We start from the raw sequence: 26,303 nt of genomic DNA, 5'->3' as shown, positions 1-26,303 counted from the left end.
AAACTTAATAAACAGAAAACAAATGTAAATGTGATAGAAGGAGTAGAGGAAGTGCAAGTAGATATGGAGGATGAAGAAAGTGAAATTTTGGACTTAGCATTGTTGAGCTTAGAGCTCTACTTGGCAGATACGAAACCGGAAGTTACACTTCTGGTGGAGGAAAAGGAAGTCAAATTCCTATGCGACTCAGGAGCGTCACGGACTTTGATGCACCCCTCCAAGTTACCAGAACATTCAATCACCTGATTATATACTAATAAAAGCCCCAAATGGACAGCTATACAGGGAACCACTTTCCCATGATATAGCAATAACTGACCCTGTTTCAGGTATGACCCAGAGAAGTAAAATAGTTGTTTCTGCAAAGTGTCCAGTAAACCTATTGGGCAGGGACCTTATGCAGATATTTGGCATAGCAGTAGTTCCAACTGTACAAGGTATGGAGGCACAGAGACAAATTGATACCTTTGTAGTGCGACCGGAGGGTGAAACTTTTTATTGGTACAGCCAGGACCTAGTCACAACTGGCCCAGGGGCAGTAACCAAGGAGCTGATGAATGTAGCCATCTGTAAAGCCCCCTCCCTTGACACTGATCAACAGCATTTGTTACACTGTACTCTATACTACTGTACTACAGCAGGACCTGATAGAGAGTAAGAGCAAGAACTGTTTAGAAATCGTGCAACTAGATTGGTTTTGTGTACTTTGTACTGGGATACTGAGGGGAACAGTGTAGTTAGCTGTTCATTACCTCAAAAATTCCTTGCATTGTATAAATCAAATCGGTTGCCACATGTCAGCTTGACAAAGAACAAAAGTGTCAAATGGGCAGATTTAGGAGAAAAAGTAACAAGATGGGAGAAACAGACTGATTTAGAACTGTCAGAACAAGGGATACAAAAACAAAAACTGAATTGGTTGACACAGACACATCCAGCTGTACACTTGCAATCTAGCGAGGACAGCTGATTAGCATTTTTATTAGAAGAAGAAGAAAAGGCCTTATGTGAAATTCCAACAACTCTTTGGTCAACAGGCAAGTCAGATGTAGGACTTATTCGAACAGCAGGACCAGTTACAATTACCCCAAAGTCAGCTTTTAGACCACAGAAAGACAATACCCTTTGAGAAAGGATGCAGAAATAGGAATTAAGCCTATAATAGCAGCATTACTCAAAGAAGGAGTACTGGTAGAATCTCCTGATTCACCATGTAATACACCCTATTTCCTGTTAAAAAAGCAAATGGGGAATGGCGGATGGTACAAGATTTACAAGCTGTAAATAGTGCAGTAATACCTAGAGCACCCACGGTGCCAGACCCACATACTTTGTTAAATAATTTAGAACCACAACAGAAGTATTGCTCTGTGGTAGATATTAGCAATGCTTTCTTTTCAATACCTATACATCCTGATAGTCAATATTGGTTTGCATTTACATTTCAGGGTAAAAGGTATATGTATACTCGACTACCACAGGGATATTGTGAGAGCCCAACAATATTTGCACAAGAAATGGCTAGCAACCTGGCAGGGTTTACCCCACCAGGAGGTAGTCAAGTTTTACTTTATGTAGATGACATCTTGCTAGCAGCCCCCACCCAGCAACAGTGCAGGGAGGATACTGTAGCATTATTGAAATTTTTAGCAATACAAGGACACAAAGTAAACAAAAGTAAGTTACAACTTTGGAGAAAACAAGTTAGATACTTGGGATATGTAATATCCAATGAAGGTAGAATACTAGATGAGGAAAGAAAAACAGCAATTTTGCAAGCACCCAAACCAACCAAGAAAGAAATGATGTCTTTCTTAGGTACAACTAATTTTTGTCGGAGCTGGATACCAAATTATGCTTTGGAATCTGCTCCACTGACTGACTTGATATATAAGACACCAATGGCAGCACAAGACATTTTACAATGGACAACAGAAGCAGAAACGGCTTTCTGCAGGTTGAAGCAGTTGATAGCTTCTTCATTAGTTTTAGGACTTACAAATTATCACAAATGGTTCTTTCAGACCGTAGATTGTAAGCAAGGGTACATGACGTCAGTATTGACGCAACAACATGGGGACAAGCAACGCCCCATAGCCTACAGTTAGACCCAGTGGTGCGATCTTTGCCTCACTGTGTACAAGCAGTAGTTGTAGCAGCAATGGCAGTACAGGTTTCAGCCTCAGTGGTGTTATTCCACCCTCTCACATTGAGAGTGCCTCATGCAGTTGCAATAATTTTACTGCAAGAGAAAGTGGCATACCTTTCTCCTGCTAGACATCTTTCATGTATGACTATACTGCTGAGCCAACCTCATATGACAATTGAACGATGTACGACATTGAATCCATCAACATTACTTCCAACTCCTGTGGAGGGCACACCACACAGCTGCCTGCAGGAAATTGAACAGTTAGCTTTACCTAGACAAGATCTTACAGATATGCCCTTGGATAATGCCGAGGTGACATATTACGTGGACGGCTCATGCAGAAGGGTTCCTACAGGGAAAAATCTGGTAGGGTATGCAGTAGTTACAGACACTGAAATTTTAGAAGCTCAATCCTTACCACACAACTTATCTGCACAAGCAGCAGAATTGATAGCTTTGACAAGGGCATGTACTTTAGCAAAAAATAAAAGTGTGAACATATATACTGATAGTCAGTATGCTTTTTCTACAGTACATGTATTTGCACAACAATGGAAAAATAGAGGAATGATAACATCTAGTGGAAAACCTATTAATCATGCACAATTTATTTTGGAGTTATTAGAATCTATTCAGTTACCTACCAAAGTAGCTATTTGTAAATGTGTAGCTCATACAAAACAGCAGGATAAGATTTCGAAAGGTAATGCACGAGCTGATGCAGCTGCAAAGCAAGCAGCCTCAGACTCAGAAACTTTACTTTTAAATGAGGAATTACAACCCTCTGAGATTTTAGATTTAGACATGTTAAAAACAATGCAGATGCTTACTACAAAAGCAGAAAAACAAAAATGGGTAAAACGAGGTGCAATTCTTGAGAATGGACTGTACATTTCCAAAGAAAGAAAACCGATATTGCCGTCTAATTTATTTAGATATGCAGCTTTGTTGAGCCATGGGCAGTGCCATGTCTCAACAGGGGGGATGGTACAGTTAGTAAATCGAATATTCCAAACATATGGATACACAAACTACACAAAAAATTTTGTGCAGCTTGTCATACTTGTAACAAGCACCATGCACAAGGGGCATTTAAAACCAAGCAAGGAAGTTTTCCTATACCACCATACCCGTTCCATACTATTTGTATGGATTACATAGAATTAAATAAATGTGAAGGGAAAAAGTTTTGTTTAGTTATTATAGACATGTTTTCTAAATGGGTAGAAGCTTTTCCAACCAAAAACCCGGATGCAGCAACAGTGGCAAAAGCCCTGATAAAAGAAGTAATCCCTAGATTTGGCATTCTGGAAAGGATTTATAGTGACAATGGCACACATTTTGTGAATCAAACGATTCACCAGCTTGGGAGATTTTTTGGTATCTCCTTGAAGAACCATTGTGCTTACCACCCACAGTCAGCAGGACTGGTGGAAAGGTACAATGGTATCCTAAAGAATAAACTTAGGAAGCTAGTAGAGGAGACCCAAAAGAATTGGATATACTGTCTGCCTTTGGCACTGCTGAGTATGAGAACGGTTCCAAATGTAAAGGGTTTGACTCCCTTTGAAATGGTTTTTGGGAGAGCATATTATGTGCCTCAGTGGAAAGCTCTCATGCCTGCAGAGCAAGAGGCTGACAGTTCATTAGCTAGTTATATGAAGAAACTGTTAACAAATAAATCTGTTTTGCAGTTTAACTCTTTTTCAGATAAGGAACAGACCAGACCGGTGGAAGCAGTCTTGGTTCCTGGGACATACGTTTGAGTGAAAGTGATGAAAAGGAAGAATTGGGCGAGTCCAAAGTGGGAGGGACCGTACCAGGATCTGTTGGCAACGCCTACTGCAGTCAGAGTGGCTGAGAGGACGTCCTGGGTTCATTTGACGCATTGTAAACCGGTAAAGAACTTTCAACTTGATAAAAACTTTGTGACTGATATACAACCAGACTGAGATGGCCAAAAACAAAGCGAATAGAAGTTTAGAGTAACCCTAGAGATGTTGCATAATCATTTTGTTGTGTGTACATTTATTAACTGTAATTGTGACAATTTTCCTCTTGCTGTGGTTTATCCTGCACACAACTGCACAAGTGAAAGTGGGAAGGCGTAATGAAACATCTATAGACTGGCATCCAAATTTTAACACATACCTAGCCATGAAACGTGTGTATGCAGAGACTATAAACATTTCAAATTGCTGGGTTTGTACAGCTATACCAACAGCATATGGAGGACTGATAATGTCCGCTGTCCCTTTGGGGATAAATGAGACTTGGGAGAATTTACTTTTCGACACAGGAACTGTGAGATCACAGGACAAAATAGCTTTATTTTTACCTGTCACACAAAAAGGAGTTGTATGTTTCTACAAAAATGACACTCTCCAGGTGGGCTGGAGCAATTCTAATATAACCATATCTTACCGATGTTATATTAAGAATAGTAATGGCAATACTTTTTGCAATACTAATTATGACTCATATTTAAACTCATTGAAAACAACTATGAGTGACATTCAAAGAAATCCAGTTTTGTTTAAACAATTGTCAGTTATAGATCAGAAAATGTTTCATGCAGGGCTGATGCATATTAGTACTAAAGTAGAAAACTGTTATTTTATTTGTGGGAAAAAGGCATATAAATGGTTACCTGAGAATTGGTCCGGCAGTTGTTTTTTGGGTTACTTGGTAAGACATACTGCAGAATTACCTTTGGGTAAGATACGAAACGTAAGAGAAACAGCTCAAAAGCCCGAAGGTCCAGTTAAGAAACCTGTGAATCCAGTTGGGAAGATCGAAGCTGGTTGGAAAGACCATAATTCAGTAAAAGACAAAAGCGAATTGACTCATATGGACTTGAGTGACAGTGTTATATCCTGGGCAGGAATATTACCAGCCTATGGAGCAGTCAAATCAATCTGGGAGCTGAGGAAGTTGTCGAAACTTCTCGAAGTAATGAGTAATGCAACTTTTTCTGCCCTAGAACTAGTGACTGATGAACTGAATGCAATGAGAACTGTTGTGCTACAAAATCGGATGGCTCTTGACTTCACCCTAGCGGCGAGAGGTGGTACGTGCGCGCTTATCAAAGAAGAATGCTGTGCTTATACACCTGACAATCGACATGAGTTAAATAATCACCTAGAGGTAATTCAGCAAGTATCAGCCATGACTGAACCAGGCCCAAACCCACTGATGAACTTTTTCCAGAATCTGTTTGGGGGGTGGGGTTCCATCCTAATGAACATTCTAATTGCTATTTGTGTGGGTATACTCCTAATAGGAGCATGTGTTTGCTGTGGAATTCCCTGCATGAAAAGATTAATCAAAGATTTTGTTGATGTATCTGTTACTGAAACTTTCTACCAAGATATTGAAACTGAAAGATTGATTTCGGATGACGCTTTTTCTGAAGTATAGATTGAATGACTCACCTAGCTGAAAATCCTGAGTGGGAAATGCTAGGAGATGAAATGGCACTATGCATACTTCAAAAAAGAATAAAAAGTATTAATAGGAGGAAAATGTTAGAAAAATGTGTATTTGAATACATGAGAAATGCTAGCTTAAAAGCAAAGTAGTATATAATGCATTTTATTCTATTAATCATATAGTAGTAAAATTAATTCATGTCTAAATGTGAAGTAGTTTTGAAACTGCAGTGTGGCTTGAAGCAAAAGCTGATCTCTGACCCTGACAGAATGCTAGCTTAGCAGTTTTAATGTTTATGCTTTTCACAAGTGATTATCTGCTGGGTCAGGAAATTAAATGTGTATAATAATGAAATCTTCTGCTCTTTCCTGTTGAAATGACTGGCCTTGTATATGTATCAGTAAGATAACACGCAGCTGTGTGAGAAAGTATAACAGAGAACAAAGACATACATTAAAAGACTGAAGCTGCCATTGATTCGAACTGATATGAAACCTTGAATAAGTAACTTTACAGAAAGACATTATGACTGACCAGCTGGATAGCAAGGCCGTATTGTATCTAGAGGAAAAGTTTTTTAAAACATACTGCATCAGCAGATTAAAAGAATAGAGGCTTGTAAGCTAAAGTGATGTAGATGCCCTGTGACATATCACGTCAGTAAGGTGGGCATAGCTTAAATGTTAAACCTATATAAAATTGTGTGCTTCCTGTTTCATGTCAGACAAAATTCTGTACTTGTATGGTTTTTTGCCTCCTGGTGTACACTAGTAAACTTTTGAATCTGAACCTCCTGTGTATTGAATTATTAATTTTATTTAACACCATATATTTAAAAATATACTAATAAAAGCATTTGCTGTAAACTGCAAAATGCAAACACTACCAAGTCCCCCATAACATTTTCTTTTGCCTCTTCTACTTTAGTATACTCTAAAAAAACTACTCATACATATCTATAATAATAAAAATGATCTTCACATAGCATGTTTTATTTATCCTAATATGCTTAATATTGATAATGTATGCCTTCCATGGGTGATATTTATTTCAACTCTAGTTCTCCCATCTTACTTTGTATACACTGTACATACTACTCTATATTTTTCATACTGATATAATTTCTGTTCTGATATTTCATCTGTATTGTTTTATGTTATTATATATTTTATAATCATGTACTCCCAACCTGAATTTGAAAAATCAGTGTTCTACCTGGATTAACAAATCCAAATCCAGATTAAAAAGAAATAAATTGTCTCACTACATGTTAGAAATCACAGTCACTTGAGGGCAAGAGAATAGTATAGTCTGCAAAGAACAAGGATGAAACCATCAGGTTCCCAAAGCTGATTATTCTGCAGGCCTTAATATCTTTTCTATAAAAATCACAAACAGAAGGGAACAAAATACAAATCCTTTGTGGATTCTAACACTCACCTTGAACATATATGGCCTACCATAGAGAGTGTCGACACAGCTCTCACTTCTCAAGTAAACCGGTAAAGAACTTTCAACTTGATAAAAACTTTGTGACTGATATACAACCAGACTGAGATGGCCAAAAACAAAGCGAGTAGAAGTTTAGAGTAACCCCAGAGATGTTGCACAATCATTTTGTTGTGTGTACATTTATTAACTGTAATTGTGACAATTTTCCTCTTGCTGTGGTTTATCCTGCACACAACTGCACAAGTGAAAGTGGGAAGGCGTGATGAAACGTCTATAGACTGGCATCCAGATTTTAACACATACCTAGCCATGAAACGTGTGTATGCAGAGACTATGAACATTTCAAATTGCTGGGTTTGTACAGCTATACCAACAGCATATGGAGGACTGATAATGTCCGCTGTCCCTTTGGGGATAAATGAGACTTGGGAGAATTTACTTTTCGACACAGGAACTGTGAGATCACAGGACAAAATAGCTTTATTTTTACCTGTCACACAAAAAGGAGTTGTATGTTTCTACAAAAATGACACTCTCCAGGTGGGCTGGAGCAATTCTAATATAACCATATCTTACCGATGTTATATTAAGAATAGTAATGGCAATACTTTTTGCAATACTAATTATGACTCGTATTTAAACTCATTGGAAACAACTATGAGTGACATTCAAAGAAATCCAGTTTTGTTTAAACAATTGTCAGTTATAGATCAGAAAATGTTTCATGCAGGGCTGATGCATATTAGTACTAAAGTAGAAAACTGTTATTTTATTTGTGGGAAAAAGGCATATAAATGGTTACCTGAGAATTGGTCCGGCAGTTGTTTTTTGGGTTACTTGGTAAGACATACTGCAGAATTACCTTTGGGTAAGATACGAAACGTAAGAGAAACAGCTCAAAAGCCCGAAGGTCCAGTTAAGAAACCTGTGAATCCAGTTGGGAAGATCGAAGCTGGTTGGAAAGACCATAATTCAGTAAAAGACAAAAGCGAATTGACTCATATGGACTTGGTGACAGTGTTATATCCTGGGCAGGAATATTACCAGCCTATGGAGCAGTCAAATCGATCTGGGAGCTGAGGAAGTTGTCGAAACTTCTCGAAGTAATGAGTAATGCAACTTTTCTGCCCTAGAACTAGTGACTGATGAACTGAATGCAATGAGAACTGTTGTGCTACAAAATCGGATGGCTCTTGACTTCACCCTAGCGGAGAGGTATGCGTCTTGGCGTTTATCAAAGAAGAATGCTGTGCTTATACACCTGACAATCGACATGAGTTAAATAATCACCTAGAGGTAATTCAGCAAGTATCAGCCATGACTGAACCAGGCCCAAACCCACTGACGAACTTTTTCCAGAATCTGTTTGAGGTGGTGGGGTTCCATCCTAATGAACATTCTAATTGCTATTTGTGTGGGTATACTCCTAATAAGAGCATGTGTTTGCTGTGGAATTCCCTGCATGAAAAGATTAATCAAAGATTTTGTTGATGTATCTGTTACTGAAACTTTCTACCAAGATATTGAAATTGAAAGATTGATTTCAGATGACGCTTTTTCTGAAGTATAGATTGAATGACTCACCTAGCTGAAAATCCTGAGTGGGAAAGGCTAGGAGATGAAATGGCACTATGCATACTTCAAAATAGAATAAAAAGTATTAATAGGGGGAAAATGTTAGAAAAATGTGTATTTGAATACATGAGAAATGCTAGCTTAAAAGCAAAGTAGTATATAATGCATTTTATTCTATTAATCATATAGTAGTAAAATTAGTTCATGTCTAAATGTGAAGTAGTTTTGAAACTGCAGTGTGGCTTGAAGCAAAAGCTGATCTCTGACCCTGACAGAATGCTAGCTTAGCAGTTTTAATGTTTATGCTTTTCACAAATGATTATCTGCTGGGTCAGGAAATTAAATGTGTATAATAATGAAATCTTCTGCTCTTTCCTGTTGAAATGACTGGCCTTGTATATGTATCAGTAAGATAACACGCAGCTGTGTGAGAAAGTATAACAGAGAACAAAGACATACATTAAAAGACTGAATCTGCCATTGATTCGAACTGATATGAAACCTTGAATAAGTAACTTTACAGAAAGACATTATGACTGACCAGCTGGATAGCAAGGCCGTATTGTATCTAGAGGAAAAGTTTTTTAAAACATTCTGCATCAGCAGATTAAAAGAATAGAGGCTTGTAAGCTAAAGTGATGTAGATGCCCTGTGACATATCACGTCAGTAAGGTGGGCATAGCTTAAATGTTAAACCTATATAAAATTGTGTGCGTCCTGTTTCATGTCAGACAAAATTCTGTACTTGTATGGTTTTTTGCCTCCTGTTGTTCACTAGTAAACTTTTGAATCTGAACCTCCTGTGTATTGAATTATTAATTTTATTTAACACCATATATTTAAAAATATACTAATAAAAGCATTTGCTGTAAACTGCAAAATGCAAACACTACCAAGTCCCCCATAACATTTTCTTTTGCCTCTTCTACTTTAGTATACTCTAAAAAAACTACTCATACATATCTATAATAATAAAAATGATCTTCACGTAGCATGTTTTATTTATCCTAATATGCTTAATATTGATAATGTATGCCTTCCATGGGTGATATTTATTTCAACTCTAGTTCTCCCATCTTACTTTGTATACACTGTACATACTACTCTATATTTTTCATACTGATATAATTTCTGTTCTGATATTTCATCTGTATTGTTTTATGTTATTATATATTTTATAATCATGTACTCCCAACCTGAATTTGAAAAATAAGTGTTCTACCTGGATTAACAAATCCAAATCACATGATGTGTTCAGAAACAATGTAGAATCTGCTAAATTCAATCAGCGGATTCGACCTTGTGTCCTGTTCATTTTTTTATTTTTGCGGTATACTTTCAATATGTTGAACGAAAATTGTTTTGATATTCGACATAGTGATAGTAAACCATTTACAATTCTATCAATAATGCTTGCATGGGGAATAGTGTCAAAGACCTTGGCTAGAACTAGATGTGCTGTATGCACTGCATAACAACTATCCACAGCTTCAGCTATTTTTTCATAGAAATCAATGAGGTTAAAGAGGCAAGATCTTTCTTTGATAAAACCAAATTGAAGAGGGCCCCGGATTAAGAACGTTTCAATGCCCAGATTAATGCATCTATAGATACCAGGGTCCATGGTTGGGCCACTCTTGTGCAATGGCATTATAGTAGCCAATTTTCATTTTTCAGGAATGTAATCAGTGGGGATGAAGCCCATATTTGACACTGACAATCAGGCAACCTTGTATGTTGTCAGGGTCTGTGGATGAAGTACTTTTAGTTTTTAAAAGGGCTCAGACAAGTTGCTACATAGTAATTAAAGTGGTGGCTGGGACTGTGGAACCTGTGGAATAGCTATAAATGTGGATGGAGTAAAATTTCCACTGAACTTGTTAGCTAGGATATTAGCTATTGCCTAACTCTGAACACTGTTGAGTGTTACTTCTTAATTTCCTGACATAGTTAAGGAAATATATGAAGTTAGTTTTGGTTTTAGTAGCTATTTTAAGTTTATACTCCACTTTCAGCTTCCTAATGGCTCTGTTAAGCTCTTTGTTAGTCTGCTTAAGTGCACTCTTAAGGTAGGTAGAATGAGACCTCTTACAAGCATTTAAGCAGTTTATTTCTCTTGTTATGCAGATATACCACCACAGGGGGTTGTTTTTAAACTTCTCATTATATTTGCTGCTCTTAGGGACTGCCTTAGCAATACAACTATTTAAGTGGGAGTAGTCATGAGGTATAGGTAGCAGCTTTAGCCATAGGATCCTTCAAAGGAGGATTATAGCAGAATGTATTTAAATCATCAAGTAACTAAAGAATGTTTGCTTTTGAGAAATCCCTAAACACAGCTATTTACAGGGAAAGCACCACCAGTTTTAAAGGAAAAGGTCACTAAATCATGGTGTGATTTAACAAGATATGATGTACATATGAAGCAGTGCAATAAGTGGCCAGTGGTCACTATTAATCTGTATTCAGTTTATCTGTAGTGGATCTTTTATTAATCTGAGATCCACTACAGAGACACTCCAGTTCACTGAAAACCATGAATGTCCAAAAACAGTATGGTCCCTGATAATGTGGAGGGTAAGACTCCCACACCTCTTATTTGGAGGGCTTTGCCCCACTGTACTCCACAACAGTGGCGGCTGGTGACTTCCAATCAAAGGGGGGCTGCAGGAGACAGCTGAATGGGTGGGGTCAAGGGGAGGGGTGTGGTCAACTAGAAAGGGGAGGAGCTAAACCACAAAAACTAACTTTAATTAAATACGCTGCCCTGGGTGGCAAACCATCATTATGAGAGTCCAATCAAGACAAAAATAAGTGTAGAAGAATAAAAATATTTCAATGCATTGGCTGCATGACAGCTTACTTAATATCTAGATGGAAACAAAAGGTTGTGAGGCATGAAAAAATAAATTATTTTTTAAATACATTACTGGAATGCCAGTCAAAATCAAGTATAAGAAAAAACAGAAGCACTCAACTCAAACCACTTCTCCTTGCACTGCAGTTCTAATTATAATTTATATTCAGCTTTATTAAAGTACCAAGTAACATGCTGAAAGTAGAAATCTCTGTGATGCCTCCACTTGTAAAAATGTTTCTTATCCAAAAAAGACCTGCTGCCTGACAACTATCTACTTGTTTCATGGGGAAAACTTGATCAAAGTAAAAAATGAAAAGCAAACAAGAAACAAGCTCAAGATACATTGCTTAAAGGATTACTGTACAGGTTATGGACCACACATGATTGGCATTCTGTTTAGTTTATGGATAAAGTCTGTAGAGATGACTGGAAGTTTCCAACAAGTGTAATGAGCTTTGTAAAATAATGGAATCCTGTCCTTTAATACCCAAGGCTCATACATTATCTAGTCAAGTATTCTCTGCATGGCAACAACAGAAAGGCTTTCAATGTTGGCAATTCTTTAACAGTATGCTTATAAAAGCTTACTTGCATCTTACGATCTCAGACAAGCTTACCTTATGGTCATTAAAGCATTGCTACTTAAACACAGAGCAACAAGCACTTTCTGAGTAATAAGCATAAATCTGAGTAATAAGCATAAATCAACAGTACAAAAATATGACAGAAACCAGATTATTCTGCAAAATCAAGGACAGATGAAAAGCCACTGTAGTACTTGTGTCTACCTTGGATGGGGGGACACACTGCACATTTGCACTGCATAACTACTCCTTGCCTTGCTTGGGCACATCCAGAGTCACTACATGGGGGAGTGGGGAGCAACAAGTATGTCACAATTTGAAATGTCTCTGGCTGACTGTGATGGCCCTGACACATTTGTCATACCTCTCAACCTCAGAGCAAGAAATCTGGACAAAGCCATACACAGAAGTGGGACAAAGGCCCAAAAATAAGGACAATTTTTAAATATTGCTCTAATAAACCTAGAAAGATAATAGAATAGGTCTTGCATTGGTATAAAATTTCTGAAGGGTATAAAATCTGAAACTCAAATGTCTGTCATTATTTTCTATCTTCAGTCTTTAGTGATTTGTCACTAATTTGCCAAAAAACACAATTTTATGAAAAATGGACCAAAAATGTGATGCAAAAATATAAAATAGCCAGACAATACAGCTGGGAACCTGTCAAAGAAGGGACACTTTAATATTAGTACTGCTAACTTGAGCAGCTGACAAAATAAAAGAATCTACATGCATTTCAAGTAATCTATAACTTTGATTATTACAGTTATTTCTTAATTGTAAACCCTCCATGTTTTCTTCCAAAACTGCTATTTTGCAGAGGGATTATTAGGGGGAAGAGCAACATTTTGAGCCAAAATTGGGGACAGTTGAGAGGTTGGCTATGCCTAATTCTATAAAGCAATTTATTTTCATGTACCTCTCAACCTGTTAATGCAGTAAATCTGAACAAGGCCAAATATATTGGGGGAACATATAAACAGTACTAAAAATTGCTCTTGTATAAATTGAGACAGTTGATAGAATAACAGTTCTTACTTTAGCATGCATTTTTCTGAAGGTTATGAAGTCTAAAACTCAGTGTATCATTTAGTGACTTAATTCCTAAATGATTTGCCAGAAAACTACAAATTTTATGAAGAACAAACCAAAAATAAGAAGCAAAAATCTATTCATTCTTTGAAAATCTGGACAGTTGGGAGGTATAGTTCAGCTGGGCCTGTCTGAGTTTGCTGCCCTTCCCCCCTGACAAAATCATGGTTGAATGGAGCCTCTGCAGCCATTCCAATGAACCATTACTTGGCTATTTCACTCCATTTACCATAAACACTAATGTGCATACTGCTTTACTTCTATGATGAGTTGGACTTCATTTGAAAGTTTTATTTTGTATTTTACAGCACAAACACTAAGTCATCTGCTAAACAAAGCAATGCAGTCTCACAATGAAAACTTAGCATTAAAACTTCTCTGCTCTTGAAACTCACATTCATTGAAATAGCATTGAAACCCACATTCAAAGAAAATACATTTTGCCAGTGGCAGATAAAGATTAATTTTGGGCTGTTTTCAAATCATAGGCCCCTTGCATATGAAACATACATGTGCTCTTTGATACACCTTCCTCATTGTACTAAATTATATTCCTTGTACAATACAGTACAGTTGTTAGAGGGCATTTTAAATTTGTTTTGAACATTTTTCCAGTAAGCAATGAAACAAAACGCATGCACCCATAATGGCAAAACTGCCCAGTTCAGAACATTTATCATAAAAGTCTACTCAGACTTCCACAGTCCACCATTATTAATAAATATGCACAATTCTACAGTCCACCATTATCAGTAAATATGCACAATTCTGCAGTCCGCCCATTATCAGTAAATATGCACAATTCTACAGTCCATTATCAGTAAATATGCACAATCTCTGAAGAAGTAAAAGTCGTCTAAATAATTCCACATTAAAGAAATCTGTAACTAATGAAGAGGTTGCTGCTAGCAAACACCTTTATATTTCATGGTTTCATCGAAAAATAAAGTGCCTGTTGCCTCTCAGGAATAAATTGCCTATATTACATTAAAAAAATGATAAGCTAGTAATATTGCAAGAGGAAATGGATGGCAAACTGATAACAGACTCATAGTTAGTATCTTCACCAAGGAGAACATTCTCAGTACGGCAGCATCCACCCCTTGTGGGAGTAGAACCCACAGCCTTCTGCATCAAAAGCAAGTACACAACCTGTTGTGCTATTAAAAAGGCAAACCAACTTCACTTAAGCAACACTAAACTTCTGTTCCCCTGCAGCTCTCAGCTCCTTGTAAAATCTACTCAATACTCAACTGCATCTCAACCTCGCAGCACAAGAAAATTGGAAAAAGCCAAAATGTATTGGGGGGGTCAAAAGCCCAAAAACCAGGGACACATTAAACATTGCTTGTATAATCTTGGAAAGTTGCTAGAATAAAATGCTGTGTTACCACCATACATTTTACTGCCAAGGTCCCTGTGCAAAACAGAGCAACATACCATTATGCCAAATCAGCTGCTTTGTAAAAGAGAGGAAGACTGAAACTTAAATGCTATCATTTAGTGAATTCAGTTCTCACCATAGCTGTCAACCTCTTAGTACAAAACACCTGGACAAACCCAGTAATGAGGGAATACAGCCCTCAAACATATTCAGTGAATTCAGTTCTTGCCATAGCTGTCAACCTTAGCACAAAAAACCTGGACGAAGCCAATAATGAGGGAATACAGTCCCAAAAATAGGGACAAATTTCAAATATTCATCTTATAAAGTTAGAAAATTGCTAAAATAAACGGTTGTGTTACAGTTGTGTTACTATGTATTTTCTGAAGAACATGAAGTCTGAAATTCAAATGCCTGTCAATTTTACTGCTGACAGAACAAAAACAATTTTCAGCAGAGACCCAGGGAGAAATACTGCAGACACGTCTTTGTAAAATGACAGGGCACCAGAGCAAATCCACACAAACACAGGGAGAAGATGCAGACTCCACACAGAAGGCACCCCAGCCAAGAATCAAACCAGAAAACCTATAGCTGTGAGGCAACAATACTACCACTGCACCATCAAATATGCAAGGAATTAAACATTCAGAAACCTGAAGTCTGAAATTCAAATGCCTGTCAATTTTATTTAACATTTGTTAATCAGGACAGTCTGACTTGGAACAAAAAAAATTTTTCAGCAGTGGCCCAGGAAGAAATAATGCAGACATGCCTTTGTAACATGGGAGGACACAAAAGCAAACCCACACAAACACAGGAAGAAGATACAGACCCCACAAAGAAGGCACCCCAGCCAAGAATCAAACCTGAGAACCTGCAGCTGTTAGGCAACAATGCTACCACGGCACCATCAAATATCAAGCATTGCAACATTTACAAACCACAGATATTATGAGGAACAGATCAGATCAGATCAAATATGAGGCAAAAATCTGCAATTTTTTTTTTTTACAAATGGTGGTGGGTAGGGAATTCAGGTCTTTAACACCTGCATACAAGGTACAGGGTTCAAGCCTGAGGAATTCCCTACCACACACACACACACCTGTAGTAGCAAACCACAAAAACTAAATATACTGCCCTGGGTGCCAAACCGTCATTATGAGAGTCCAATCAAGACAAAATGAAGTGTAGAAGAATAAAAATATTTCAATGCATTGGCTGCATGACAGCTTAATATCTAGATGGAAACAAAAAAGGATGTGAGGCATGAAAAAATAATTTACTTTTTTTTAAATACATTAATGGAATGCCAGTCAAAATCAAGTATAAGAAAAACAAGCAGCACTCAACTCAAACCACTTCTTGCACTGCAGTTCTAATTATAATTTATATTCAGCTTTATTAAAGTAACAAGTAACATGCTGAAACTAGAAATCTCTGATGCCCCCACTTGTAAAAATGTTCCTTATCCAAAGAAAAAGACCTGCTGCCTGGCATCTACTTGTTTCATGGGGAAAACATGATCAAAGTAAAAAATGAAAAGCAAACAAGAAATAAGCTCAAGATACATTGATTAAAAGGATTACTGTACAGGTTATGGACCACGCGATTGGCATTCGGTTTACGGGTAAAGCCTGCAGAGATGACTGGAAGTCTCCAAGTGTAATGAGACTCTTAAAATAATGTAATTCTGTCCTTTATTACAAATACTGGCATATGCATTTCAATACCCAAGGCTTATACAATATCTAGTTAAGTATTCTCTACATGGCAACAGAAAGGCTTTCAATGTTGGCAATTCTTTAACAGTATGCTTATTAAAGATTACTTGCATCTTGCAATCTCAGCCAAGCTTACCTGATGGTCATTAAAGTATTGCTACTTAAACACAGAGCAACAGGCACTTTGAGTAATAAGCATAAATCAACAGTACAAAAAATATGACAGAAACCAGACCATTCTGTAAAAATCAAGGACAGATGAAAAGACACTCTAGTACTTGTATCTACCTTGGATGGGTGGGATTCTCTGCACATTTACACTGCATAACTACTCCTTGCCTTGCTTTGACACATCGAGTCACTACATGGGGGAGTGGGGTGCAAGAAGTATGTCACAGTTTGAAATGTCTCTGGCTGACTTGTGATGGCCCTGACACATTTGTCATACCTCTCAACCTCAGAGCAAGAAATCTGGACAAAGCCATACAAAGAAATGGGACAAAGGCCCAAAAATAAGGACAATTTTTAAAATATTGCTCTTATAAACTTATAAAGCTAATAGAGGTCTTGCATTAGTATGAATTTTCTGAATGGTATGAAATCTGAAACTCAAAGGTCTGTCATTATTTTCTAACTTCAGTCTTTAATTATTTGTCATTAATTTGCCAAAACAAACACAATTTTATGAAAAATGGACCAAAAATGTGATGTAAAAATATAAAATAGCAACACAGTCTGGACTAGTGCGCATGTGCAAATTTTTAATTTTTTTTTTCTATTTATTTCTTTTTTCTTTTTTATTTTAAAGTTGAGGGGGCTGCAGTCCAGCAGTCCAATAGCATGGGCCGCCCCTGCTCCACAACTTAATATAACCTACTCAGAGTATATTATGAATTTTTTGAAAGCATAGGACCTTACTGAAGTAGGTATTGCTGAATTATTTAGTTAACTTTCCAGAGTTAGTTTCCATGGCTTTACTAAACTACTTCCACATTTGGACAATCACTTTTGCAACTGTTATAACTACTGCCCTTCCTGAGTTGTCAATACCTATCAATCAAATCTTGAAATCTCTCCCCCTCCTAACATTGCACAGAAGGCCTCCTTCCTTAAACATGCACATTCTACATCAGTGGGGTACACCAGTGAGACTTAGGATTATCATCATGACAAGCACTGACCACCTTTTAGCCACAGCTCCTTTACCACTGGCTTAACTACTGAAGTCTTGAATATGGTCCATTCAGATGTTATGACCCTGACCATACCAGGTATAGAGGAAAAGGTCTTCTGGAGATGGGAGATGAACTCACCTTGCATAGTAGCATTTGCTGGTTAACTAGAATATCCTCAGTAAATGTTTTGGCATCTGGACCAGTGTATCTGTCACCCAAGCCATCTAATCCAATTTATCATAAAACAGTGATCACCTGACACTTCAGCTCCTTTCGGACCAGTAAATATGGCCTCAGATCTAATGGCATGACTAAAACATCAACCACTGACCTTTATTTATTTCCAGTGTTAACTGCTTAGGTGAACAGCTGCAGAGACCCTTTCAGTCACAACCCAAGCCCAATGCCAAATGCAAACGTACAACATGTAACATTTTGAGACATCCTAGTATGTAGCACATATAACAGTATTTTTGTTACTGCAAGGGTACTGTAAGATTTATATTTTTTGTCCCTTTGGCTGTACTCCTACCACAGTGTCCCATATCCATCGCTGGGTCTACAAGCCTCTCTAAACACCCCCAGCCTTACACTGATATTGGCTAGGGCCAACATGGATCTTAAGGGCATCCTGTGGGGTCTCAGCCATCTCCCATCTTCCTGGGGATTTTTCACTATGACGTACCCTGTTCCTCCCTCCCTTCCTTTCAGTATGCAAGGCTACATCCAAGAGGCGGGCATGGGATGGGGACATGCAGTGATTTTCCCTTACTCCGCAGTAGTTCAGCCATGTCCCCATCTTTTCCCCTGTATGGAGAGTACTTCCCTAGCCACACAACATCCCAGTCTCCACCAGGGATCATCATGGGAGATGCACGCTTCAATGTTCTCCCCTCTTTGTATGGTAACACCTATCCCTCTCTGCTGCTCAGTCAGATGCCAAGATGCTAATCAAGCCTGAGTTGCTTTATCCCTCTACTCCACCAGAGTGGCTATAAGCTTCATAATTGGTTACTTACACAGCCTTTTGAAGGAAGAAATTATATAGAAATGTACAGAAACTATGCAGTAATTTATACAAAGATGGTACATCTCTGTAATGAAGATAAGATTCTCTAGTATAAAGTTCGTTAACGAACATCCTTGTATTCCAACATGGCTTTTGTTACAGTCTATAATTAGTGCAGCAGTCAAGAAATAATTCAGATCTCAGGTTCAAAGCAGGCAAGTTTTTCTTCCCAGTCATGCCCCTCCAGTACATCCATTGTTCTCCATATGAACACTGAAGTCTTCCATTAAAAGTATAGAACCCATGGATAATACCTTACTGAGCACTACACCTTCCATAAGAAGGCTGAATACTATGAATATTTGATAGGTGCATATGGACAGCCAACGCTGTCCTTTCTACAATTCACAATCACACGGAGGCAACTTTCTCATTCACTGGCACGATCTACAACTAAATAATACCCATATAGGGGGGTTATGAGTATGCCCACACTGACCCAGGGCCTTTTCCAAGGATCATTTCCAGAAAAGGCCAGAACCCATTCCACTTGAGAAGTCTGGTTCCAAGGCCACTGTATGTTGAAGAAAGAGCAACTAAACATAGCTACTTAGACTCCCTTATAAATTCTGGATCCTTTCTCAGAAGTAAGGTGACATTCCATATCCTATGAGCTAGTTTCCATTTCCATGGTGTACTCCATCCTAATTCTTCCCACTCCTGCTTACCAATTCTCTGGCATTGTACCTGACCCTTCTATTTGCTTTATGGTTGTTGAGCCCACATACTGGGTCTGCACAGCTTTTTTACAGCTGTTTTTTTTTTTTGGGGGGGGGGGCTAATCTCAGCTAGGCTATTGGTTCATGCAGTCACTTGCAGGTAAACACTGTCTTCAGGCTTGGCTCCAGTGTGAACAAGACAGGCTGGCATTCTATTTTAAATAAAAAAGAATCCAGATGGATGATTAGGTTGGGTTTTTTTTTAATCCTGGCTTAAATGAGAAATTTTAATTATCCAATGACATGCTTGTTTTCTGACAGTTGGACTATTTAAGCTCATTATGTGGCTTTAGTTTTTGTTATTGCACTGAGGAAGGCATATTCTTGCCGAAACCGGTTTGCTTGTACTATATGGTGCTTTAATACACCATTTGCTGGAGTTGCCACAAAAAAATTCATGATTAACACTCATTTGGTGCTACAGGCTTTGTGTTTGAATTTCCTGGTCTTTGGGTCCGTGCACCTGCCGTATTTGTGGTTCATCTTGTTGGTTGGCTCCAAGGTGAACCACACTACTGTGTTCTGTGTGAGGTTCTTGAATTCCTTAACTGAATCACTATGGGGGACATTCATTATCAAAGTTTGCATGGCCCTTCTTCTCAGACTAGTTTACCAAGGCAGACCCAACAAGAAGCAATAAGCTTCAGTCAGCATATGGCAGTCAAACCCTTCCAGCAGAATAAGTCTGTGATTGCAGGATGTATGTAAAAATCAAATAAAGAAAAATACATATTTTCTGTTGGAGAACTGGTTTGATTGTGTTTATTTGTGTATTTACCTATCCCACTTGTCTGTCCAACTATCTTTATTTCTTCTTATCTGCTTGCTGTTGCTAGAAGAGAACACATACCTTTTAACACTGCATATTTTGGAGGAAAACAGAACTAGTGACTATTTAATCACAGACTATATGCATCTACCTTTGTATACACTGATTATTAAACACTAAACTGAGTTCTAACAACAGTTTTTTCAGGAAACAGGGCCATGGTGCACCACAGAACTCTAATGAAACATTGCAGGAGGTTAGGCAGCAATCGTTTTAGCAATGAAAATTCCGTAATGACTAGTGCTTTGCATTATTATTTCCATTAATCCAGTTTAAGTTAATTAAATAAAGTAAAATTAAAATTAAGAAAAACTAAATAAATTATTAATTAAATGTAAGGTTTCAAAGCCTGGCTATACTATAGAAGAAGTATTTGGTGCTGCTGTTATGATAACTAGGTTTTAGGTCATTTATGTATGGATTAAGTGCCATATTCCAAAATTAGTTTTATGACTGAGATTGTGAGATAGGCTGGACAGAGTGTCCAATGCTGGCTTAACTATCCCAGGAATATAGTGGGGTAGAGTCTGGCTATAAGAGTTTCACTTAGGCCTGGGAATGCAGCTCCTGTTCTAGGGATGTGGAAGCATGCTTAGGTTCCCAAGAGGTTGACACTGTCCTGATTGTTGTGCAGGAATGTTAAAGTGATCACTCACAAAGGTCCAGTACACCAGGCCTTGCACCATGCAATCCAGCCAACAGCTGGTGGGAGATGTTAGAAACATTCAAAAAATATCCTAACAAGGATGAAAAATCAATTAATCTTTTGGGCTTACAAGTTCCCCCAATACCTTTCCCAACATGCAGGAGCTGAAATAGTCAAAGGCATCCACTTTACATAGCTAGAATATGGACTACATTTGATTGTGACAGCTTCTAATAAAAACATTACCATCCTTAAATCAATCTCTAAAAAAATGTCACTTTACCTCTAACTTTCCAAGAACAGAGCACAATTTCCACGCAACTGGAAAAGCCAAGTGGCTCCCAGTTAAACAAAGAGTCCCAAAACGTGTTGGATAGATTAGACAGGAAAACAAGAAGGATGCTTCATGCTCATAAAATGATTTATAAAAATCAGTGTGCAACAAGATTATATATTCCCAGTTCTGAAGAAGGGATGGGCCTCCCTGAAATTGATCACATGTATAGATCTGCAATCGTGGGACTGCACACATATCTGCTGACCTCACAAGACCCAAAAGTAGTGAAAGTTTTGAAGCATGAGGAGAATAAATCTATGATGACTTCTCTGCTTAATTTAGCAGAAGCATATCGGCCCTCAAGCAGGAATGGAAATCAAACCAGAAGTAGATAAAAATCAGGCAGCAACTGAATGTGCCAAAGAACAAAAGAAAGGATATAAGGTGAAGAACCAGATGAGAAGGCAAGAAATGTGGAAAAAACATAAATATAGTTGCAAGTATAGAAAACTTCTGGAAGAACCTCATATTGATCAGGAACAAATGCAGGAATGGTTAAGGAGAGGCAAATTCAAACCAAGAAATGAATGGTTAATACTGGCAGCCCAAGACAGTGGGCTACGTACATGCTGGTTTACAAAGTACATTGAACATGTGGGAGAAACAGACAAATGTAGGTTTTGTAAAACCAAATTGGAAACAGTCGCACACCTTGTTGCTAGTTGTGACATACTAATGGCAGATGGACTATAGAAAGGTATAATAATGTGGCAAGACTGTTGCACTGGGGATTGTGCAAACATTATGGTACTGAAGTTGCTGAAAAACACTGGAAACATGAGCCACAAAGTATCATATAAAACGATCATGCATTATCAACAGTTCAAAAGATAGATGCTAGAAAACCGGATTATGGTGGGATGTTGGCATAATGGTTAAGGTGTTTACCTTACAAATACAAGGTGCAGGGTTTGATTCTCACATGGGGCAACTGGTTAGGCTAAAAATGGCCCACAAGGGCAGTTAGCCTAGTACTAATTTATGAATATAGCTGTCCAAGAAAAGAAGACAAAAGTAGCCTTGATCATTGAAATCGCTACACCCAGTGACTACAGTGTCCTGCATACAGAGAGACACAAAGTCATAAAATATCAGGATTTGCAGGCAGAAACAAGAGCAATGTGAAGGAAAGATACCCAGACAGTTCCAATAGTAGTAGGAGCAATGGGTCTTATAAAAAAATCTACAATTGTATTTAGATATGTTACCAATCCATACCTTGTACGAATTGCAGAAGGAGTCATTACTGGGCATATTGCTGCTGCTGCGAAGAGCACTTTTGGCTGACATCAAAGATTGAAACAATACTAATTTCATGAACATTAGTTGTACTTTGGCTTAGGAATGGGGTCCATTCCCATCATAGTATTAGAAACCGAAAATATCTGGAGAAATTAAAAAGATCAAAGTCATCTACTTTGCATAGTTAGAATACGGACTATATTTGATTGAGACAACTTCTAATAAAAACACTACCATCCTTCAATCAACCTCTAACAAAAAATGTTGCTTTACCTCTAACTCCCCAAGATCAGAGCATCATTGCCACACAAGTGAAAAAGCCAAGTGGCTCCCAGTTAAACAAATGGTTAATATCCTACTATGTTCTTTCCTCTTCAAGTTGCTACATCAAGATGTTTTTATTCCCTTTGCAGCCAGATTTAGCACCACCCCCACCTATAACATTCAAGCACAGTTACAATCGTCCACTTCTGCACACCTCTCAAGAACTAGACTAATATGTAGAAAAAAACTATACAAATTGCGTGGACAGTTGCACCTCTTAATGCCTGCATACATACTTGCATTGCAGAGCATTTTCTGAAATATCAACTTAAAAAGCATAAAACAATCAAGGCTTTTCTACTGTGGGACATCCTAGATTAACAATCTTAGTGTCATTTTATTAATAGATCCTTGCCCTTTCTTTTTCTGCCTGTTATAAGCCGGTAAGTCACTTGTCATACCCAAGAAAGAAGGGTCTGGATGCCATAAGAATCTATGGATGTTAACTGGAAGCAGACAATAAATGCACTATAGGCTTGAATAAGTTAGAAAATGACAGGTCTGTGCTGTTTATATAGGTTTCCACACTAAATGAAGTGACAGATATAACTGTCAGTACATTGAATGAAGCAACTTTTAGACTTCCAAAAAGGTATTAGAATTGTTAGGTGATAATAGTTAGAAGAATAACATTTGCACTGGCTTTGCTTAGTTAGATATGATTGAGCTGGAGTCTAAAGTCAGTGTAGTTAGTGAAGACTGTGAACTTTCCTTTTGTGCAAACCTCATTCCAATATTGAGAATCACAAGGCAGACAATTGCAAGGCCAATAGATAATTCCAGGAAGGTACAAATTAGGGCAGAGAGGAAGGGTTGTTGAAAGGGGAAGGGTGTTCTCCCTATTCAGGTTATAAGAGTTCTAGATCTGATTACTATAAGTAGCAGGCATGCAGCACCCTCTGCATGGGGTGTGGGGTTCACCACTCAAGTAAAATAATGGTTAGGAAAACTTTCCTACATGGATACCGGGCAAATGTTTTGGATAATTTCTACCTATGGGAATTTTTTTGACCAAATTTTATGGACCCCTTTCTAAGTAGCTAGAGACTCATGGAATGTCCATTCAGCCAAAATTAAGTATAGTTAGCTCACTTAACGGTGACTGTAACAGACAGCCAAAATCCTAAGTTAAGCCAACAACTAAAGCACAATTTACAACTGCATTATCCATGCTTCTGTAAAGGTGGTTCAGAAGGGTAAACAGCAGTCAGTCCCATGGTTTGAGTGGAAACTATAATGTTCATCACATAGAAGTCTGCACTTCATAATACATTCTTTTAATTGCATACAAAAAGATGCTTCCAAGACTTGGAAATAGGTTTGAAAAAGAGGTTGTTAAATGAGGACAGGGGAACAAATATATCACAATTCATTCATATTCATTTATAGGCAAGTGATTGGCTTCCTGCCCTTGAGGTCTATTTTAAACCTAGCCAATTTCTCTTTTAAAGATGAGAATTAAACCCTGTACCTTGAGACTGTGAGGTAAACACTTAAACCATTAAACTAACCTCCACTGTTTAATGGCTGAAATCTTGATTGAATGTAACCCCTTTTTAGCAAAGTCCCAGAAAAAAAAAGCTCAGCACCTTACACATCTTATTATAAACACAATCTTCTTCTTCTTCTTTCAGCTTTTCCCAGTTAGGGGTCACCACAGCAGATCACCTGTCTGCTCATGATTGGCAGTGGAGTTTTATGGTCTTGAGCTGCCAGCCCAGTGCCCAACCTTCCACAGAAGGCACACACATGCATGCACTCACACCTAGGGCCAATTTGGAGTGTCTAATCCACCTACAGCATGTCTTTGGGATATGGGAGGAAACCGGAGCACCCGGAGGAAATCCACATGACCACAGGGAGGACATGCAGACTCCACACAGAAGGTACCCCAGCCAAGGATCGAACCAGGGAACCTCTTGCTGTGAGGCAACAATGCTAACCACTGCACCACCATGGCTGCCCTATTATAAACACAATAAAAGCACAAAAAATACAGTTTGTTTTAAGAATGCTTACAAAAAAATCAAAATAGACTGTACAGTGCAGAGAATTTCTGTTCAAAATCAAAGAGACAGCAAACTGCTGACCAATGATGCATAACACTGACGTCCTAATAAAGTATGAACTATCAGGGCTACAGAGGGATTACTTAAATTAGTACCAAAGTGGCCACCTTTCCAGGGCCCTGATCAGCTATTGTGTCACTACAGGAGGGTCTACAGCACTGCAACAATGACCACTTTGCTAAGATCCTCAGCAGCAACAGATCATATATACTGTGTAAGGGCATACTTACAGTATCATTACAATTATAATGTAAACTGAGCTCTCCCCTTTGCATACACAAGAATCCCTTCCATTTAAGGCTTTACAAAGTAACTGAAAGGAGAAATTTGTCCAGGAAATATTTTAGGCCAGCTGGGCTCAAAAAGACCCAGATTCCAAATCCCCTAAAGGATTTAGAAAAATTAAGCAGATGGACCTCTGCATCAGGTTTGGAGGCATGGAGATTGCCAGGTTTGGCCAGACCTATAGGGCTGGGTCAAGCCTTTGCAGTAAGATGTAGCGACATCAACTGGGTCTATCTTTATACCCACCTTAATAAATTTTCCTTATATTTCAAGGTTTCTTGTCATCAATAAGAAATGGTTATATGAATTTCAGAAAAAATATATATCTAATCTTTCTAGGAGTAATACAATTAATGCATTTTATTGTCTTTATGATGTATGGACACACAAACACACACACACACACACACACACACACACACACACACACACACACACACACACACACACACACACACACACACACACACACACACACACACAAGTCCAGGTCCCTCTTTTGATAATTCTAATTTACCTTATCTGGAGCCTGCAGTAAAAAAACAGGTGGTGAGGGTCCTGGCAAGGTGACATCGTTGGTACTGATTCAGGTATTTCCACTGTAGCACCAATAGCTGCAATTAGTACTTGGTGGAGTAAGATAGTTCCTACATGTGAATACTAATGAGAAATACAAAACTAATGACAGGAGAACTTATGCTAGCTTTTACTATGATGTTTTAAGACTTGACACAGTCTTTTGCACTTTTGCTGTAGATAAGAATGCCTTAACATAGAGACATAGTCCAGGAAAAGAATAAGGAGATAGCATTTCACTATAGTAATTTGTTTAGCTACACAAGTTAAGAATTATTTACCTGGACATGCATAGCAGGATGCACTAAAGATCCACACAGGAGTCCTCTCTCTCTCTTTTTGCACTGACAAAAGAAAAAAAAATTAGATGTTTCCAATTTGCTGTCACAACACAAACACAATTAACATTTTCATCTATTTTTTTTTCTAGGTGCTTTTTGTCCCTTATGCTTGTTGACCATCAAGTCTCTCCCAATGTCACTCTGCCCATTAATTCACCAATAATATGAAATTTCCTCCAGTACAATATGAAGCAACAGCTATCTTTTGGGAGGGTCATTATAAAAGCTGTTTGTGCCCTTCCAGTACTCTATCTATAAGTGAGTTTATATGGTCTAACCCCACTCCTTGAGTGTGGGGTTAACCTACATGCATCACTCAAGGTACTCGCAATGTCTTTCTCGTGTGAGTATATGGTCTCATATACAACCAAGTGGTGGCTTATGCATGCCATGATGCCGCTCCTCCTCCAAGGGACTGTGGCTATATTCA

The 26,303-nt window shown here is 38.1% G+C and overlaps 1 protein-coding gene across 1 annotated transcript in view; it reads right to left on the bottom strand.

Annotated features, from left to right (window-relative positions):
• LOC122790524 (toll-like receptor 5) overlaps positions 1-25,899 on the bottom strand; it is a 650,422-nt gene extending 624,523 nt beyond the window's left edge. Inside the window, exon 1 of the mRNA XM_044058082.1 lies at positions 25,814-25,899. The gene's annotated coding sequence lies outside the window, so the exon portion shown is untranslated. The remainder of the gene's footprint in view (positions 1-25,813) is intronic.
• Positions 25,900-26,303: the final 404 nt, after the last annotated feature.

The sequence above is a fragment of the Protopterus annectens genome, chromosome 1.part2 (assembly GCF_019279795.1).
Source record: "Protopterus annectens isolate FY-2018-M chromosome 1.part2, PAN1.0, whole genome shotgun sequence".
Lineage (NCBI taxonomy): Eukaryota > Metazoa > Chordata > Ceratodontiformes > Protopteridae > Protopterus > Protopterus annectens.
This window is presented reverse-complemented; position numbering and strand designations above follow the sequence as displayed.